The 7,736-nt window shown below is 36.1% G+C and overlaps 1 pseudogene; it reads left to right on the top strand.

Moving 5' to 3' along the window:
* The first annotated feature begins 2,923 nt into the window (after positions 1-2,923).
* On the top strand, positions 2,924-5,261 carry LOC108374808 (uncharacterized; annotated as a pseudogene).
* Positions 5,262-7,736: the final 2,475 nt, after the last annotated feature.

Below are 7,736 nucleotides of genomic sequence, written 5' to 3'. Positions count from 1 at the left end.
ATTGCAATGCCATGTCATTCCATCTCAAACATACTAGGGGTATTCTCGAAGTCTTGCACGATGCACGGATTGCACGAAATGCAAAAATACTATTCCAAATTTCGAAGAGTACGAGAGCACCCCATTGCAAAGTGGTAGCATGCATGGGTAGCAAGCAGCGAAATTATGTATCAAATACAATAACAAGAGACAGCAAAAAAAATAAAGTGAGCGAGATGAGAGGAATGAGAGAAATATGTAGCAATTCCAACAACAAAACAACTAGCACAGGGTCGCACTTATCTTGCTGTGCTATTTTGCAAAATATCCCTGCAGTGAAAAGCCAAACCAGTTAGAAAAAGTACTAGTTCATTAAGTAGTATGTGCCTACCAGTTCGACAATTTCGAAGAACTTAGGCGATCAGCGACATCTGCCTTTGAATTGCCAAAGCCAAAAATAAAACGCAATTATAATTGCTTTTCTTACAAATGTCGGCTGTGGCGTCACGTGAAGACTACTGGTTCTGGTTCTGAAATTGCAGGTTCGAGGCCGCTTGGAGGTGGTTAAGATTTTTAAAGTTAAATAAATGTAAGTAAAAATAATTTATTCAACTTATAAATAAATAACAAATTTGATAATCTAATTGCATTGCAAAAAAACATTTAGGAAGAAATGCTTGTGCTATAAAAACAAAGAAATTAACAAAAATATTTTTTTTTATTAAATTTAAAAATTACAATAAACAGCCTAAACAAAAAAATAAATTTATAAAAAACCAAATAAAATAAAAAATAGAAAATAAAAAAACTTTCCCTGCGTCAGGATTTGAACCTGGGACCTCAGGCTTACCACGCGAGTGCTTTGCTCTGTCGGCCATTGTGACTGCTGGAGCGTCGCGAGCAAAAAGGCACACTTATGCTTTTCACCGGGCATGAATTGGCAGACTATCTCATCAACTGGTATGATGCTACTAGTATTTATACTAGTAGATGCTGATGCATAGCCTGACAATTGACATCTCGTAGGACATCGCAATGTTAAAAATACCAGTCGCTAGCATTGAAAAAGGATGGAACGTGAACTAGTTGGGCTGAAACGCAAACCGGTAGAATTCTAGTTCACAACTAGTAGCTTTCCCTGCAGGGATATACATAGGTTTCGACGTTGCATATTTTGCAGCGATAGGAAATGTTGTTTCCCACGTATTTTGTTGTTGTGTGTTTGCAAGTTATGCAATCCATGCAATCCGTGCTACGTGCAATGACTTTGCCAGATTTGGAGAATACCCCTACTGTTATAGCATGTCATTGCTTCTTAGCTCGGCTGTTGTTTGCTGTTGTGTTTCTGCAGCATATTTTTAATACGGTTTAATCCTGCCTTGTATGAAAATGTATATAGCAGGGGTAGGCAATGCCCAAGCCGAAAAGGCCACATCTAAGTTCTAAGAGCTACAAAGAGCCACAAAAAAATAACACGAAAACAAAAATTTTGTTTTGAAATAAAATTTTTATTAGAAATGAAAAACATTAATTGTATTATTATTCTATTGTACGTAAGATAGATATAAAAGAAAATTCAAAAGAACACAAAGAAGAAGACGTTGTGAGCTGCGATTTGAACCGTACGCACAAGAATGCTTCTGGCCACTTCCAGGTGAATGGCAGTAAAAATTTTTTCACTTCTGCGCACGGAACCATCCTTTAATCACTTACTGCCTAACCAGAATGGTGAGGCTGTGGTATGTAGCAAGACCTGTCAAAAGTTAAAATATTATAACTAAATGCTCTAAACTGCCCACAATATGTAGCTGTGGTTATGGTGTATTATTTGCATGAAATTTTTGAAAATGACATTTTAATAGATACGCTGGGAAGAAGTGAAGAAAATGCTTGAATTTATATTTTGTTACCTACTTCACCGATTTGAAAACTATACCTTTCATGAGCATGAAATGGTATTATAACTTTGGTCCAATATTTGTAAGTACCAGAATAAGAAGAGATAGACTCATGAAAATGTGTACTTATGTATGTGACCAGAACATCNACTTACGTATGTGACCAGAACATCGAGCTGAGCCAACTTAGGCATATGGCAACCGAACTTCAGTTGGGTGGCCACTGGCTGAAATGGTTTTACAGATGGAAACTGATTTTTGTGGTCGCTGCGGTAATAATCGATAATTGTAGTCCTATATATAAGTTAAACTCCAAAGTCTGGGGAGGGCCCGACGTGGGTTCTGCTCAAAAATACTGTGGACGGCGTAGCCGGAGTGATATGCACAAGAAATGTTGTATACCTTTGACATGCGGAAGCCCCTCTACTTAGCAAGGGTTATATTCCCTAAGCGCGGTCAAAGGCAAAAACAATCGCAACAGGTGGTGGACCTAACATAGTGCATGTTTTCAATGGCTTGGAAGAAGCTGTTATTGTATTAACTGGATTGAGAACCAGAGCTTCAGGCATAGGGGGAGTTCTGGCTTGTGGTTCCACAATTCAACCAGAAGCGACATAGATGCGCCCATGGTTACTATGCTCGACAGCTCCGCGTACCTTTGTGAATCCATTGCCATAGCGCCCTCTTACTCTGCTGCTCTAATTGCAAATGCATCAGAATTCATAATTTTCCTCAAAATTAACCAATTTTACAATAAACAAGCACATGATGAGTGTTTTTTTAATTCCTTTCCACTTTGTTTTCCTTCATTCAGCTATCTTCGAAAAACAACTGATAGCTGGCAATGCTGCACATGTTTCCGCAAGGGTTGCAGCATGTGGATTTTTCGTTTTTCGTAGCGTAGCTACGAATTACGAATTACGAAAATTCGGGTTCTAGGATAAGGGGTTTGGTTTTCAGCGAGCATGCTCGTCGTTTGTAGCGTGGTTTGCGAGCATCGCATTGGAAACAAAAACAACAACCTCATTTTGTGTTGATGCTTGCAGTGTGCACATCGGCGGCAAAATTGAGTCTATCCAAAAAATTAACAGTGCGTTTAATTGAATGTTTCGAAAACGAGCCAGCATTATGGCAATTAAAAAGTGACATTTATAGAAACAAAGTGGAAAAATTTAAGGCGTGGGATAGAATGTTAAAAGTCTATAAAGAATGTGATCCAGAAGCCACCATAGACGAGGTTAAAAAATAATAAATTCATTGCGTGCTTCTTATAGGCGCGAACTTCAAAAAATAAAAAAATCGGAAAAATCTGGAGCTGGCGCCGATGATATTTATGAATCATCATTATGGTATTTTGACCATCTAGAGTTTTTGCGGGACCAGGAGAGCCAAATGGAAGGGCTATCTACTTTTGACAGTTCTCTGAACATTGAAAAAGTGAGTATTTTTTATGAAAAATTTTTACTTCGACAAATAAAATATGAACTTTTTATAAACATCTATTTTATTTTGCCACTCCACTGCGCCGATTGTGTTAAAATAGGTACAAAATTTGTCTCTTATATTTTTCGCATGGACAGATGCATTCCCAGAATTTGTTGGCTGCAAGTCAATTAAACTGTTATTTTTGACGTTGTTTTCAATATGGTAATTTTCCGGTATTCTCCTCAGATAAATTCCATAATTTTTTTTTGTTAAAAAATTATGTAAGTAGCAGCTGTTATAATGGAAACTTTTTCTGGACAAATATTAATCGGAGTGTGAAAAATTCTGAATCTGTTTGCTAAGATTCCAAAGGCATTATCCACTATGCGTCGTGCTCTGGATAGCCCGTAATTAAAAATTTGTTGCTCTCTGGTCAATATATGACGACTATAGGGCTTCATTAAATTTTCCAGCAGTGGGAACGCGTCGTCGCCAACTATGACATATGGGACTACTTGATCTGACAGCGGCAAATTGTCAGGTTCCGGTAAATTCAAAGCTCGTTCGTCATAAAGATGCTTCAATTTAGACTGTTTATACCAATTTCAACTCCTATATATTCACAATTAGCATTTACAAGTGCCATAAGCACAATGCTAAAGGTCTTTTTGTAATTAAAAAAAATAAGACCCTGAGTTAGCTGGTTTTTTAATCTCAACTTGTTTTCCATCGATAGCCCCTATGCACTTATTAAAATTCCATTTGTTTTCGAAGTCGCTTGCAATTGCCTTCCACTCTTCGGCATTTCTTGGCATCTGTAACATATAGCGAAAAGTAATGTAGGCGTGGTTATTAAATTTTATGGTTATATTTTTCCTCAGCTCTTTTTGCCAGGAATACCCTGAACAATAATAACCATTAATCATATAATCATACGACCTACATTTTTATTAAACATATCTGATCAAAATAATTTTTATAATGGCTGCGTTTCTCTTAATTCATTCCAGATAATCCCATTTCACCACCAGAATAAACATAACGCGATTGAAATATACGTTAACATATCATCAGGAACGTTCTAAAGAATAAGTAAACAAAAAAGTTTATTCCAAACGTTCAGAATGAATAAAGAAATGCAGCCAATAGAAAATATACATACACTGGTGGCCATGTAACTAGAAACACGACTTGAGGTTAAAGAATTATTATTTTTTTATTTAATTTAAATTAATTTTTTATAAAAAATTGTTCTTGCTATAACAAAAACCATACAACCCGAAGTTTTAAACTTTGTACAAAACTTATAATAATTCGACAAATTCCAATATATTTTCATCAAAATGTAAGTGCCCCGATTTTTCATATTTGTACCGATTACATTCCAATTTTCAGTGTTTTATTTATTAATTTAACAATAAATAATAAATAAAGATAAGTTGCCAGCAGCATCATTTTGAATTTACTGCTATTATTTGAACGCCACTGTACTGTTTTCGTTATTACCTTTAATAAAATTTTAACTAGTTTTAACACATATAAAAAAGGACTTAATAATATAAACATATATGCATATTTTGTCATTCTATTTTCTACTTAAACACAGCCTAGCACGTCTACAAAAAGGAAATCAGAAGATGATTTTTTGAAACTAGCAGTAAGGCATTTAGAGAAATCTGATGTTCAACCAATAAAAGACGAAGCTGCCGTTTTTGCAGAAGGATGGGCAGTGAATATCGCAAACTTGGTGAAGATCAAAAATTGTTTGCAAAACGCATTATTGACGATGCACTGCTTCAAGGTCAACTGAATCTTCTGAAGTATAACAGTGCGGTGAAAACGGAGCAGACACAATTTAAGCAAGTTATACGTCCATTGTGCAGTTCGAGCCCTTCTTCCAGCACAGATTTTACTGTCCTTTCCTCGCCATCACCGCAGTTAACGAATAACAACGAAAGTGTATGCATTCTTTCAAACGAGGTCATTACTCAACCGAATTCGTTTCAAGAATTATTTAATTCAAATGAATTTCAGTAATTTTCAATACATACATTCATATTAAATAAAATAATGTCAGATATGAATAGGTATATAGTAATTTCTTGATTATTTTCCTTTTTAAAATTTTTTGAAATATTAATATCATTTTGTCGATTTTTTTGTTTTCTAAAAAAGGGGGATTTGAATATTTCCTGAATAAATTAACAAAAAATATAGAAATTAATAAACATTGAACATTTAAAAAAAAAAAACACTGTATACTTACTTTTGACGCTGACAGTACATGCAATGTATTAACATACATAAACGGCTTTACCTGATTAAATGGCTTTAATGCAGAAATAATTGCTAAACATGTTTCTTCTACTGTTTGGCTGAGGGATTGCGGTGAAATATTTGTCAAGAATTTCAAATCCTCGTAGCTTTGCCCTGAGGCAAGGAACCTTAACGTAGCGGATAACCTCTCGTTTGGTGTGAGCGCGTCTCGCATTATTGTAATTTTTTTTAACGATTGCAGGCGTTACTAATTCGAGAAGATAGTTATACGTCGCCACATCCATACGCAAGAAATTTTTATAACTTCTAGGACCCGATAATTCAAGACGTTTTAATAGCTTTGTATGGTATCTTTCTTCTTCTTCCATTAGCCAATCATACGTCCATAGTTTTCTGCGTCTTGTTTTTTGTTTCTCTCTTTCCATTTTTCTTTTCAAACAGATAAAAATCACGTCTTTACTTTCCATGTTTACGCTTTGAGTACAAAATCACTTATGAGTCGCTCGCCGTCTGTAGCAAACGACAGCGAGTCATGGTTGCCCCAATTGGTAACTTTCTACCAAAATTGGTAACTTTTAAACGGTTTGGTAACTTGGTAACTTTCATTTCATTTTGGTAACTTTTGCAAATAACTATATATTTGCATTACTAGAAAGAAATTAATTATGTTTTCATTTTCATGAATTATGTTTCCCTTCGAGTTTCAGTGGCATCACTACTGACACTTTTACAAAATTACTTTGATTAAATTAGAGTCATCTCATATTCAAATACTGGAAATATTTGAATTACAGTGGCAGCACCAAGGGCTGCACTTTTAAAACAACTTTCGAATTTTTGCGATAAATTTTGAATTCTACCCTCTCACATTTTAATACTGATCATCTGGCAATTTTTGGTAAGGTCCAAAAATCCTTTTTTATTATTCCGGCAAAAAAAAATGTCGCGTGCTTTTTACCGGACCCATCTACCGACATGTATTTCGACACCTACCGACATATATTTCGACGTATAGTAAATTATAAAAAAACCGAAAAAATAGCAAAAAAATTAGCAATTTGTACGAGTCAAACGAACGATTAAAAGCACTTTTTTTTGTGTGCCGGCGCTATTATTCCGTGAGCCGCAGGTCCAAGTATCGGCACATTCCGAACGAAAAATTACACTGAAAATGGCACAACGCTGAAACCGGTTTGTCTCCAAACCAAATTTGACAAGGGATGATGGAAAATCGTTCCACATTACATCATACTCCTACCCTGTCAGAAACAACAACGACGAAAATGAGAATAACGGCACATGCAGTAATTAATTGATAGAAAAATATTTTCTAATAAAAAAAATTATTATAATTGTCAATAGCATTTTCAATCTTGATAATTCATCAAGATTTAAACTACTGTGGTAGAACTGAGGATCAAAATGAAGTGTGCCGTGGCAAAGTGTAATAGTGAAAACAAAGGGAAAGCGTGCGATATAAGTTTTTTTCGTTTCCTACGGACGCAAATCTGGCGGAAAAGTGGAAGCAGTTCTGCCGGCGAGGAGATACATTACACACCAAATCGAGCTATGTGTGCATGAAACACTTCACTAGTGAAGATATTGAAAATAATATTTTTAGTGCTGGTATGAGGTAATGCACCAGTGGATAAGGTCGCCAGGCGCTAATTCAAGCGGCATCTTACCGCGCTGTTACGTACCTAATACAAAACAGTGGCCAAATTATTATGCATTTAAAAGTTCAGCTATAAATTATGTTTTAGTTACATAGAATATTTGTTTCCAAAGAAGCCACACTCATGCATCCTCTCGGAAATGGTACAAAAGTCATCAATTAAAAGCTGTGGAGTCAAAAGCTGTGGAGTTTATGATGGTTGGCTCTTTCTTTTCTTTTTTGGCGCTGTAACCGCCTAAGCAATTTTGGCCGAGTTCAGCAAAGCACGCCAATCGTTTCTCCTCTGTGCCAACTGACGCCAATTGGAAACGCCAAGTGAAGCCAAGTCCTTCTCCACCTGATCTTTCCATCGCAGTGGGGGCCTCCCTCTTCCTCTGCTACCACCAGCGGGTTCCGAGTTGAATACTTTCAGAGCTGGAGCGTCGGTGTCCATTCGAACGACATGACCAAGCCAGCGGAGCCGCTGTATTTTAATTCGCTGC

Source organism: Rhagoletis zephyria, unplaced genomic scaffold (assembly GCF_001687245.7).
Source record: "Rhagoletis zephyria isolate East Lansing unplaced genomic scaffold, Rhagoletis_zephyria_1.1 Rzeph_scaffold_08155, whole genome shotgun sequence".
Lineage (NCBI taxonomy): Eukaryota > Metazoa > Arthropoda > Insecta > Diptera > Tephritidae > Rhagoletis > Rhagoletis zephyria.
The sequence above is the reverse complement of the archived record's forward strand: the minus strand, read 5'-3'. Positions and strand labels throughout refer to the sequence as shown.